The sequence below is a fragment of the Aythya fuligula genome, chromosome 10, assembly GCF_009819795.1.
Source record: "Aythya fuligula isolate bAytFul2 chromosome 10, bAytFul2.pri, whole genome shotgun sequence".
In the NCBI taxonomy this organism is placed as follows: domain Eukaryota; kingdom Metazoa; phylum Chordata; class Aves; order Anseriformes; family Anatidae; genus Aythya; species Aythya fuligula.
This window is the reverse complement of record NC_045568.1, coordinates 16448894-16462833: the sequence shown is the minus strand read 5'-3', so window position 1 is coordinate 16462833 and position 13940 is coordinate 16448894.

Here is a 13940-nt window from a genome sequence, read left to right as displayed (position 1 = left end):
ATGAGGCAAGAGGAGGGAGAGGGGCCTCAAGAAGCAAACAAGATCTTCTAGGAAAGTGAAAGGCCTTCTGGACAGCAGGAGGAATCAGACAAATTGTGACCACACACCTTGGCAGAGTAGGCAGAGACAGATTTATGCAAGATACAGATTTATGTAAGGTACAGCAGAACTGTCACTCTGCCAAGCACTGCTAACTCCCAGCTCCATGAGGCTAATGCCACCATAACCCCTGACAGATGCTGCTATTGCTCAGGACAAGCTCTGCAGAAACATGGGACATGTTGCTTCTGCAGGGTAGGGGGGAGATCAGAGGGACAGAATAGAATATTAAACAGGCTGCACTTGCAGTCTCTTCCCTGCTCTGGCTTCCAGCATCAGATGGGAACAGAGGAGTCCTTGGCAAGTCTTGCAGTAGCATTCTTACACCTGTTTTGATGTCCTTGCTGCCAGTTTTAACTTTCAGTGGACCAACAAGACATGAAACAGGTACTCTCACCCTGCTTTAGGCTGGGCAGTGTCCTCGACTGATGCTTTGGGGCTTTATTTTTGCCTTCTCATTTCAGGAGTCACTGACTTTGACAGGAAGGGAATGCTGCCTTACATGTGCCCATAGGCTTATGTACGGAACTTGGAGCTGCTATCACTGACAAGGCTGGAAACAGAAAATGTGAAGGAAAATAAGACACCAGTGAACAGTCTGCACATTTTAAAATCCCTTGTCATAACAAGGAAAGGCTGAAAGAGTAATTTATGTCTAGAGGAAAGAAAATGAGGCAAAAGGTTGTGGCCAGCCATCCAGCATGCAATGGCAGCTCCACCCAGTGCAGGGGCAAGATAGATCCAGGCCCTGCACCAGGGGTAGACCAGTGCCTGGGTTACACGATCCATTCCCCTGGGAGGGGAAATGGCAATCAGTGCAAAATCAAAGACAGGCCAGGGAGATCTGCAGTTTGCACACCCACAAGCCTGTGAACAAGATATTATTTGTCTAAAAGCAACTTGCAGCAGGACTACAGGGAAGCAGAGTATTCGTAAACAAGGTCTTGCCCCTTGTCTCCCTCCAACCATCTGGCAGCAACCACAGTAGAGAGGAGCCTGTGATCTGCCCATCACAGAAACAAGAAAGGCTTAAAGGTATGGAGAAGGCCAGGCACAGCAAAGGTGAGGGTGAAGTTGTTAGCTTATGCTAGTAACACTTGAGTGTTCTTCTCACATTGGTTTGTCCTCCTCCCCACTTGGTCCTTCCACTAACTCTTGATGGCAAACAGAAGAAAGGACAGAAACCAGGAGTTTTGAGCTACCCTAATCAAAGAGCAATGGAAGATTGCCTGTCCACAGCTCTGATAGAAAAACTCTATGGGGTTCCTGGCAGGGTTGCCAAATGCAGGCCATTACACTGATGTGATATTTCTAAGGTGAAGGTAGGTTGCAAGGGGTCAGCAGGCATTAAACTGCCTTTGAGACAGGTTGCCTCACACAAACAATGATTGTATTCACAAGAAGAATAGCCTTTCCGTCCTGGTTCCACCATTCATCTGAAGATGCCAAGGGAATGACAAAAATAGGCAAATAAAAATAAATGCTCTTCAATCCCTGAACCTCTATTTATCACAAGTTTCTGTGCAGACCGAAAAGGAGAGCATATGCAACCCAGGCAGACTAATGCAGACAGCAGATTGGTACTTGCACCCAAATAAGGGCCTCTGTCCTCTACTTTCTCATGCTGCCATCTCCGTTCCTCTCTGCCTCCCCCACACACGCCTTTTCCCCATGTAGAGATTTAACACGACAAATCCCAGGCATGTATTTTACAGGGTTTGAAGAAGGCTCACCACCTTTGAAATGCAAAGCTCATTAGTTCTAGTGCTCCTGGGACAATGAAGCTTTGGTTTTCACAGATTGTGTTCTCCATCCCTCCCAGCTGCTCCCACCCACCCTACACCACTCTTTTCCATACACCCAAACTCAGTTTCAGCTGCTGCCTGGGCAACAGGCAGTACACATTGCAGCTCATCAGTACCTACATGTTCCTACTCCAGGTGAGCCAGTCTAACAGTACATTTTACCTTACCTCCACCATAAAGGGAAATTACAGACTCCCTCATCTCACATCTACAACATTTATGGAAGCTTTCTTTAAAATCCCACGGAACAGAGCTTTTGCTTGCCTTCCCACCCCACCATCAATTGCAACAGCAAACCTTGGCTTCCACTGAAAGCCAGTCCACATAGACAGCCAGCAGCTGGGCACACAAAGATCAATCTGCATACATACAATAGCCAGAACAGCAACCACGAAGCTCAGAATGAAAACAGCCATGAAACAACCCCTCATTCAGGGCCCTGTGTCTCCCCAGGCATTTCTAGCTCTTGGTTTCTTCCCCCAGAAGAAAAAGGGAGAACCAACACTAAAGCAGGATTTTTTCAGAGCACAAGAAGTCTAGGAGCTTCCTAAAAATTAGGCATGGACACAACTGTGCCCAGAAAGACAGTTATATGCTCAATGCATACAGGTGTTTGCAGCAGTTTGAGTTTTATACGCACATCTCACATGGCCAGTCAGATGCACACAGTAGTGCTTTATTTCTTTTTCCCAGGAAAACCTTGCTTCCCCCTCCTTGCCCAGAACCCAGAAACTTTCCTTTCTCAGTCCCCACTGCTTTTGCTCCTCTCCTGAAAGGGGTCTGGTCCAACCTTAATGAAGGAACCAAATATATTTCCTTTTCTTCTTTTGTCTTCTACAATAACATTAAATCCTTTAGTCTGTATTGTCAGATTTTCTCTCCTTCAACTTTAGTGGAAAGCAAAGATTTTAATTGAGTGTACCCACACTGCCCATGAAACGCTCAGCCAGAAAGCTACACAACTTTTTGTGAAGGAATCACGTTTGGTGATTTGTCTGGCTGTGACTACAGCCTCTACTGGCCAAGTACAAACTATACAATCCAAAAGCCTAAAGAAGCAGAGATGAACAACAGCACATGCAAGGAAACCATTTTCTATGGGAGTCCAGGGGCTAGTTCACATGGTTATCATCCCACCTCACATATGGTATGCAAGCAAGTCTGCTCTGTTCCTGCTGCAGCCACAGCTATGTAGTGCACAAAAGGAACTTTCACAGTATTTTTTTCCAGCCTACCTTTAAAGTACTGCTCTTCCTGGTGAAAGACAGGTCTAGTATTCACAGTTCCCGTGCTTGAGAGACAAAGATTCTGCTTCTTACATATTGTCCATACCTAAGAGGAGGGAAAGTAAAAAAAATATATATATATATATATTTGTCAAGGAATTTTATATCAAAAAATTTATGTCCCAATGTATTTTTAAAGTACATAGGACAATGCACAACAAATCTCAACCCTTGTCTATTTAGCCAACAAGATCAGTACATGCTATGAAAGTAACAAGAGGAATTAGCTATGAAGTACATTAGCGACAAGCAACCAAACTTCAGTAACACCCAGTATAAGCAAAAAACCTGATTGTGCTCAGGATATCATGACAGGTGAACATATCATCTCCATTTTATGGAGGCTTTTTATTTAGTTCAGAGATGCCCAAAAAAGCAAAGTAATCTAAGTTAAAACAGCCTTGACTGATGCTGATCATGGTGTTTTTGTCAAGTAATGACATTGTTATTCTTTATCAGTTATACATCAGCTGGAGAGATTATCCTGGTCTGAAATTCAGAATCTCTTCTCATTGACTCTCAGCTTCTGCGTGGCACAAACTCAAGAGCCTTCAGCCCATGCATTTTTCTGTTAACATAGTTGAATTCATTAAATTAAATACTTTTGGAATACCCCTAGTTTCAGAAGGAACTCTTGTTGGTGTTAGTCTGTGGTTGCCCTTCTGGACCAACAATAACCACATTCCATCCAAGACCCACCTACAGCAGAGAAATCAGGGGCTATGGTGCACGAACTGAAAACTAGCATATCTATAGTTAGAGAGGACACTTGATATTGGATTAATCAGTTTCAGGATGTCAAATATCTGTCCCCAGGCAGAGGTTTAGCATTTACTTCTGCTGCTAAAAAGTCAATTTTTACATGAAGGTACAAGTGTTTTCAAAATTCACAACATAAATAAAAGAAATCCAACCAAGACAAAGCAATTGAGATATGCTGGCAGGCAAATTCACTGAGGAGAGCTCAGACATGGTCACTGGGCTGCCTTCATTCCCTCTAGCCTTGCTGTGTTCCCAGCTTTAAATTAAACTTAACAAACAATAGGGCTCCATTATCTCCAAGTAATGAAAGCAGCAGTTAAGATAAGCCTCTTCTGTCAAAATTCTTGTCTTTCAGGAAGGCAGAAATAGGGCTCCTGGGGAAGTGATTTTCTCCCCAGGTGCTGCAGCCAGAAGCCCACCTCTTTCCTTGTGCTCCCTTGGCCCCATCAGCAGGCATCCAGCTAGGTCCAGGAAGGCAGCGGGAGAAGCAGCCAGGAGCAGAAAGGCCCCCACACTGACCACAGTTCAAAAATGCATCAGCCCTTTCCTGGACACCCCTAGTCCCTCCCAGCACATGGCTGGGAAGAGAAAGAGCTGCCCCAACACAGTGCAAAACCTCAAAGCGCACATTTAAAGCACAACCAGGAACCCACTCCTTCAGCCTTAACCTTGAAATATCCAGGTCTGATCTCTCAGAAAGGCTTAGTTTCCATTTCTGCTTCCCCCTAACTCAAGAACTTCATTAAATAAATTTGTGGCTATATATATATATATATATATTTTTTTTAACCTCACTTCCAAAACAAACTCCTTAACTTACCTCTATTCCTCTCACCTCATTCCTGAGGTGGAGTGAAGGGAACCTTTATAAGCTCAGACCACCTGGGATCACTTTGAGGGGGCCACAAACTGACACAGCTGTAAACTGTTCTGAAAGCTCAAAAAGCCACCAGATACATGACATTTCTTTGGTTACAGTAAGTCCCTGGGATAAGATGTGATCAGGCTGATTTGGGAAGTAAGCCAGGACAGTCACGCTGTGTGACAGGGTGCACTGTGTAGAGGCACACTACCAGCTCAACGCCCTTCCTTGCTGCACCACCCCTGAATGTTCCAGCACACACTAAATGCATGTCTTTGCCCAACCCGGCATCTGCGTTCAGAAACATCTTATTTCAGAAAGAAAGATTTGGCTGGTACCTCTGCAAAAGATAGATCCAAGGAGCCAATTCAGCTCTGCAGTGTTGCACTTCTGGTCTTTATAACTCCAGGTGCTACCCTGAAAATAGCACTTAAGGTCAATTTACTCTGCATTGGACCCAGCTGCAGAGGGAATGTCAGCTCTTGTGCTGTACCAGGGCATTGACCTGGTACAAACAGCTTATTTGCAAACTTGTGTATTTGCTTCCAATTTACCACCAAGAAAGCCAATGGTGGAAAAAAAAAAAAAACATTAACAAATTGAGAGGTTTCTTTGCTACCTGCTCCCTGTAGTGTGAACACTTATGAGGGATTCGCTATGTGATCTTAAGATATATTTAGGTTTGTTACTTAAAAAATATCTTTAATTTTGAAGGTACATGGTGTGGCTTCCGTACAACTCTTTTAGGATGCTTGGAGTGCCTCAGATTAGAGGTACTACACAAGGCAATTTTGATTATGGATTAAAAAAATAAAAAAACATACAGTGTGTGATACTATAGCCTAGAATTTGAGGGAAAATTCTTGGAAAGATTAAGCAGGCATACAGGGACAATTTATGTTCAGGGTAAAAAAAAAAAAAAAAAAAAAAAAAAAAAGGAAAAATAAAATGATAAAGAAAAAGGGGGGGGGGGTCGAAAAGAAAAAAATAATGAAAGCAACACAAAAGAATCCATTAAGGAGTGGAAAAAAAGAGGCTGGGGAAAGTTCTCCCACTGGAACAAGAAAAAGTGAGAATCAGCATGAGTATGTGATATACAGCAGCCAGTGCATCCCCGATGCCATTGCTTTGAAGAACACAATACCTTATGATTTAATTCGCTGTCACTGCTATGGGCTTTGTCATTATTTAAGACAAATACTCCAAGCACTCCCTTCCACATCTCATCTACTTGTTTGCAGAGCTGGGCAGAGTGCCGCAGCCAGAGCCCCGTGTACTGAACTGCTGGAAATGGGGAGTTTCTGAGTAAGGAATTAGTGCATGAAATGAGCATGGAGAAAATCATATACTGTTCTGCCTTTGCTTCAAAACAGGTTGCTTGATTGACAGCCAACCCTATATAATAATTCCTTCCAGGCAGATGGCAAGATCACGATTTGCTCTTCAGTTGCAATTTTCTGCTGCCTCGCACAAGCAACCTAGCTACATGATCTACCAATAAGAAGGGTCTGGGCTGCTTTGTATAAGTTTTACAATACTCACATCAAAACATATGGATTAATATTGTGACTAGTTCTCGTATTCCATTTTGTAAAAATTTGCCTTGAATTTGCCTCCAACATTTCCTAGCTGATCGTATGTAGATAATAGCTTCAGAAATCCACACAAAAGCAACTTGTAAATTGCTCCACCACCCCTGACAGACAATACTCTTTTGAACGTTTGCGTAGGTGTTGAAAATCTTGCCATACATCTCAAGCTCTCTCAGCGCATATTGTTTTTAGGCTGCCATCTGCTAATGCACAGTTCTACCCTAAGAGAGATGCAGGAGTGCTCCAGCCTCCAGTCTGTTCTGTTTTCAGATTTACTCCTTTATTTCTTCCAATTCCCAGTGCTCAGATTGTGCCATTTGTAACCCCGACTGTAGCAACAAAGTTCAAGAGACATATCCACATCACTGCTAATTTTCAGTGATAAAGAACATGTATTGAGCGGGTATCCAGGCAGTTGTTTTAATGAACCAAAGCAACGCTTCACACAGTTGTGTCTCTGGAAGAAAATTCATTTGTCTCTGTGTCATTTGTATGCATGTGGAGAGGTGCAGGGCTGATCAGGAAGTTTTGAAGTACCCATTTTCAGTGTATGTATACCAAAAGCATGTGTATTGAGTTAGTGGCAAAGAAAGAAGACAACGCCCAAAGATATAACGTGGGTAACATCTTGAACAAAGCAAGCATGCACATCACAGTGCGGAATGTCGGGAACTAATTATCATAGCAAATAAGGAATGATGAACATTATACTTGACTGATTTTGTACTTCACTGAAATTGTCAACAGTGCTCTTTGTCTGACTGCTGATTTTGCTTCACTCCCAAGCACATCTGCAAAATTAATAAGATGATATTTTTTGTTTGTTTGTTTTTGTTTGGAAACAAATTTATAATGGATAATTTCAGTTAAGTTTGCTATGCAGGATCCATCACTAAAATACACTTGGAGCTACAATTTTAACTGTAGGAAACTGAGGAGTATGTTATCGCTTGCCAGCTGAAATTTATCTGCTTTGATCCTTTTTTTATATTCTTCTTCTCCCACACATCTCTTTTACTATCCCACCTTCTTCTCAGGTTTTCAAAGATTTTGTTGTCATTTACTTTGGAATAAAATACTAGATTCTGTTGGCATTGTAGGCTCTGTACATCAAATTGTTGTTCGTGTCACACTGAATTCTGTGCGCCAAGAAGAGAAGTCAGAATAAGTAAGCATACACAATGGCATAGAAATCTTTCTCATATTGCTTGCAAAACATGAAAATGAATAAAAGAGGACTAAGATAAGAAAACAGAGACTGAAAAATGAAAATATAAAGAGGTATATGTTTTAAAGAGGCTCAACTAGTAGTTTTGGTTCTTTTTTTCAGCTTGTGCAGCAATTCTCTCTCATTCTCTAAATTGGACAAAACTAGTATGTCAGACTTAGGCTATATGTTTTCCTTGGGTCCAGTAATCAAGGTAAACCAGAACAGTCTTTTCCATTGAAAAAAAAAAAATAAAAATAAAAAATCTTTTTACATCTAAGCAACAGCAGTAATTTTTGTTTCTTCTACCTATGCTCCAGCAAAAGACTGCAACTGCCTTAACTGCCTTTTTTTTTTACATGCTTTCAGTTGCTAGAGATACAAACTCTCTCTCCAAAGTATGACAGATGAATTCTCATGCCATGAAATATGATACCTTTCAGAGGGCCTGAAAGCAACTAATAGATTTGCAGGAAAATGCTAAAAATTAGCTTAATGTTGCGTAAATAAAGATATTTATGCAACCTGAAATGAAATTCCACCACAAGCAGAAAACTAGGTCCTACTTATGATTCCAAAGCCTTCTTCTGACAGCTTACTCTCTAATGGACTTAGGGTCATTTGATGGCCTTCTGAATCTCACCTGATAGAGTCATCATAACAAAATTTTAAATATGAATAATTTGGGGGGCAGCATAATATCTGTTTGACTCCTCCTTCCACTTCCCACAGGGGGCTGAAAAATGTTAAACTCTCCTCTTCACAATTAAATTCATGAAACACTTAAATTCTATGGCAGCCAGACACCAAGGAACAGGAAAATCTTTTCATCTCATAATGTTTTAGAGCCCCTAGGCAAATGTAAACAGTGTATGCTGTGATAGTAGAAGGATTTATTGCTCCTGCTGAACAGAGAATCTGCTGATTTATTTCTAATTCCAATAGATTTTTTAGGGTAATTTAAAATTATTTATTGCAGAATTTTGTTGGAGTTATTATTTAGGAAGTTTGAACATACCAGACCCATTTGTGTGGAAATACATTTTAAACAAAAAGACACGGAACCCAAATCAATCTGTATTGAGCTGGCCTGTAACAGTGAATCATTATTGCACTCTCTCTCCTGCTGGAGCATAAAAGAGGGTTAGAGCTGCCTCGCACATCACAGCTCCTGGAGTCCAAGCAGCATTTTATGGGCCCCCACCAAAGGTGCTGTTTTACCAAACTCACGCTTAAGCATGGAATTGTCTAAGTCACTTTTATATTCTTGCAAACATTTTACCCAAGACTGGTTTCATTGATTTTGCTGAGAAAAACGTCACTAAGCTGTGTAACACTCAAGTGCCATTTTAACCACTTGTTTATAGAGGACTCAGAGTGACAAAGGTTACCATTTCAAATCGGTATATCCCTGTTACTATATCAAATTCATAGAAACATTAGTGAAAATATGACTTTATGTCTTGCCACTTACTTTCACAGTAGGCACTTAGCTTTCCTGGAGTGCACTCCTGTGCTGCAGCTGTACTCAGCAACCTTGGGAACTGGTTGGAAAGCTGGAGGAGAGTAAATGCACTTCCATGGCAGAGGCTGAGCCACAGGTTAGCAGCGGATGTGTGCTTGTGGGAACAGCCACCCACACACTAGGCATCTGTCTCAGAGGATATTCAGGCTCCAGCAATGGGCTGTCACCTTTTGTCTTCTTAGCTTTTGGTCCTTTCCAAGCTGGCTCCTGTTGCAGTCTGTGGGTTAGTGCTTTGAGCAGAAGCCACCTCCTTTATGTCTACGTGTATGAGAGCTAGCACAAGAAGGCCGATCTGTGTCAGAGCTTGCAGTCACTCCACAGCACAGCTAAAGAAAATCATTAGGAGTTGTAATCTGATCATCAATCATATTTGCCAGCTCATCACCTCTGTCTCCACTAAAAGGTGCTTGAACATCACATAGGTAATTAAAAATCCTTCTTGGTGTCTTTTTTACCTTCTATGCTTATTTAGGAAACCTGTTTAAAAAATATACAATTTCTGAATTTCTCTTTCACTGAATCCACTCCAGACTGTCTGCCAAGCTGGCATTCCACTGAGAGTGGAAGCTCTTTGCTTTGGCTAACTTGAAGATCTTGAACCACATCTCAGATAAATGCTGTGGAGAATCAATTTTCAATTTCCTGCTCCACGTTGGACATATATTTAAATACTCACTACTTCTGGCATCTGGAAAGAAACCAACAATAAAATCAAATGATCAAACTATTCACCTGATAAGAGAAAAATCTGCAATAAATCAAGCAAACAGGAGATTCAGACATGAGCCTGAAGGCTACATTGTGTCAGCACTGATATAAAAGTAATGCCATGATCTTACTGTCTTTTTGACAATATCTAGCTACTCAATAGTTGTTTTGTCTAAACCAAGATATTTCTGTAGAATTCATAGTTCATTTTAAAGATCTTATTCCTTAGTGGAAGGGGGAAAATGGATAAAGTTCTTAATAAGGTTAAAATCAGAGAAAGTGCTGAGAATGAGTTATTTAGAAGAACAGATTCAGACAAAGGAATGAGAACATCTGGTCTTATGAGAGAGATACTGGAGGAGATGTTGATGTTCCTGGAAACAGTGAGAGTTCAGTCATTGTTCATGACCAGACTTTTATGCTCACAGCAAACTCTACACCTCACTGTATGTAGCTATTAGGGTGAGAATCTCAGCAGTGTACAGGTTTGCCTGCTTGCCTTTTATTTTTCTCCATCTGCAATGTCCTTAATAATAATAATAACAGAGTAAATAAACAGTCCTGAAGAAAATTCATACCTGAAACAAGGACATTGGAAAGATTCATGTGAAAAGACTCATATCATTTTTGGCTGTTCTATTTGAACAAAATTTTAACAAATAGATCAGTGTTCCCTGAGAATATTAAAATGTTACCAAGTGAGAAACAGTGCATTTTGGCTCAGCCTCTAAACAGACCAGCAAATGCATCTTGCTGCATTCAGAAGGCAAAATATTAATTATGCCCACGGAAAATCATAGCTGTGAGAATATATTAAACTGGAATAGACTAACTAGGAAGGATGATAGCAAAAAAATCATGGCACCTATAATCATCCTCCAGTCTTGCAAGATATTGCTGCTTTAAGGGACTCAGAAGGGTAAAACGCCTCCCTTTTACCAACTGTTGTCAGGCTGTTCCTGGGAGTAGCTGAAGGAAAGAATGAACAAATACTTTTCTCTGCAATGTTCTGACTGTAGGAACCTGTAAAACACTTCTCTGAAGTCAGAGTGATTGCAAACTGAAGAGGGAAAGCCATGCAAACAGTATTAAACCTGTGTCTCTGGAAGGTTTTACTCCCAGCTAACCTGCTCCTGCAGTTTGTCCAGACAGCTGCCGTGCTGGGAGTCTTCTCCAGTCTGCAATGAGACATCAGCATCTTGCAAAGAGAAAACAAAGAGAATGACAACATATAAGCTCATCTTGTTGCAACTGTTCAGGAGGGAAAGGGCTATGGAGCAAACAAAATAATAGGCAGGCTGGTGTCAACTGCTGAATATTTTTTTGTTTTGTTTTCATAGTTGTGAGACTAGAATTGGAAAAATTAATTGGGTTCCCGTTTTACCCTTACTCTGTGAAAAATGCTTGAGCAACTATGGTCAAAAATGCCAATAATAGTAATAGCAATTGTAATAATAAAGATGACAGGAATTGCCTGAAAACAAATAATTTGCATGTTAGAGATTTTCAAAATTCCTACCTAAAAGACTTTGGAGACTGTTTCTTGCAGAATGAGAGAACATCCTTTTTTTGTAGAGTTAACCAGGAATTAGACATATGTCTTTCTGTGTGGTACCCCTGCAAGACAGCAGAGTGTGGCTCCATATTTCTGTGGATCTGAGGAAAAGGATCAGCTACATGCTGGTAAACTGCTGCCTGTGCTCTACCTTCCCCTCCCATCTCTGTGCACCCTATCCACTGATTTCCTTGTTTGCAGGTTCAGATATTGCCAGTGCAAATGCAAGAAGTGGCTCTGCCAAAAGAAAGATAAAAGGAAGGAGGCCCATCAGTGTTCCAGCTTGGCTTCGCTTATCCACATTACATCATCCCTCGAGTTTAAAATATGTTCTGCAATTTTTTGCAGAGAAGAGGTTTGGAAAGCTGTACACCAATTCCACTCTCACTGAGATCAATATTGAAGCTCCCATTGCTTAAGAAGAACGAGCTCTCCATCAGCACTCTGAAAATCCCACCCTTCTGTTGCAATGACTTCACTGGTCTTGAAAACGGTGTCATGCAGGTTATTTGAAAATGCCCCTCTTCGGTAAGGGGTGACAGCACTGACATAGGAGAGGACTCTGGCACCAACGTGGGCAGACTCAGATGTCTCTTCATCTGGAGCAACATGTACTCTGTGAGCAGCTGCAAGAGCTACTGAGAGACTTTGTGCATCAGAGCCACCTTAGCCTGAAGATGGGTGCAGAACACAGCCCCAGCAGAAGAAATTATTGTTGTCTCAGTTCTACAGATATCAGTGGCATATGGGGCGTTGATGTAGTTAAGGAAGAAATCTAATTCAAAGTCATTTGGCTGTACGGATAATTTAACCATCCTGGTATTACTGAGCGATTATGTATATTTGAAAAAGAGAAAAGCAAATACCCAAAGGCATCTTGTGTACAATGCTGAAATTTCGAGAAGTTGCTGTATGGCAGAATGGGGTGTTGATAACACCGGAGACAACCCAGTGCGATAGTGCTATCAGCACCTGAGGAGTAATAACTGATCTACTTCATATTTACCAAATGTACCAGGCACTCCGTATTATGTTTACCTAATGATTAAAAGGAACAGTAAACGGAATGACTTTCTTTTAATCAGTATGTCAGCTTGAGCAGCATAATGAAATTAGTCTGGGGTGGATAAAGGCTTCTGAGCGAAAAGGGGCACTTCTGTGCAACTGACTTCTAAAATCTGTAACTTTGCTGTATCCATGGCAGGCCACTGCACACTGATGGGGTCCGTACTCAAATAGAACATACCCAAAATTAAAACATATGCACTGGTTCAGCATTTTATTGTATCTGTTCTCCTAGCTTGCAAGTTCACTAAAGTCTCAGCCAAGGATTCTTTTTCTTTAGGACACCTTTATTAACCGTTCATTCATGTCTACCTAGTTACACATGTATGATATCTGACAGTTTATCCCACTTATCATTAATAACTATTAATGGCCCCCTTGTTACAATCAAGCTGCATCAACTCATAACCTCACTTGCATTCATCTAATTTTTCACTTGCTTATGAATTTCAGAATGGTTGTCTTACAGGCAAGCCTGTTTACTTTAAAGGGCAGAGATTTGTCCATTTGATTGCTTTGAGAAAGGTGGTAGGTCACACTGTTTAGTTACTTTGACTGAGATGTGGAATATATAATGTGTTTCCTTAATCCTCAAATATAAGTTATTATCACCCCCATGAAAGCCACAGTGTTTGAAAGTTTTAGCTGCAAACAAATCCAAATTGAAAGAAGTCATGTTTCATCAATGCTAAGAAGGTTTAACAAATTTGTGTAGACACTAATGAGTATTACTAGGCTTATGTAGGGTCATGGAAAATTAGACTGGCTTTTTATGCCATTTAATACAGATTTTGTCATTGCTACGTGCTAAGCTCTCTATTAATATACTTTGGCTTTTAGCAAGTGGGCAATGTCTGAGGTTCAGTGACATGTCTCTCTTTTTGTATTTTTGGTTTCTTTGGTAACATATTTTGCCCAGCTTTCAGGGTTTGGCAGGATTTCATTTCTAACTTTAACTTACTACCCTTTTCCAGAAATCTGCTTTGTATCTGTTCTGAGAAGGAAATTGTAATGCAACTGCTTATTTACTCCATTTTCTGATCAGAACTTGATGGAGCTACGTATGTCACTACTGCAGCAAAAACATCTCTAACAAGAAAAATACGAGTTTCCTAAAGAAACAATGATGAGTTCAGTCCTGATTATGTACTAGTGTAGTCAGCAGATTTCAGAGTGTAAACAGGAGCACAATTTGGAAGTGTGCTAGCATACATAATACATGTCTTTCATTCATAAAGTATACTATCCTGTGTTTTAAAGCAGAGTAATGAATCTGACAGTATCCACAACTTGAATGAGCTCAGAGGAGAGGACACATTTCACCCAGTGCAGCTTCCTGACATTAGAGGGCTCCATAATCCACAAAGTATGGCAAATAAGAGTTTCATCTTTAGGTCAACAGAGATGACACAGGGGGAGAGGGTTATAAACTTCTCTTGGAGCTGCAGTTAGATGGTATTGCAAATTCAGCTTC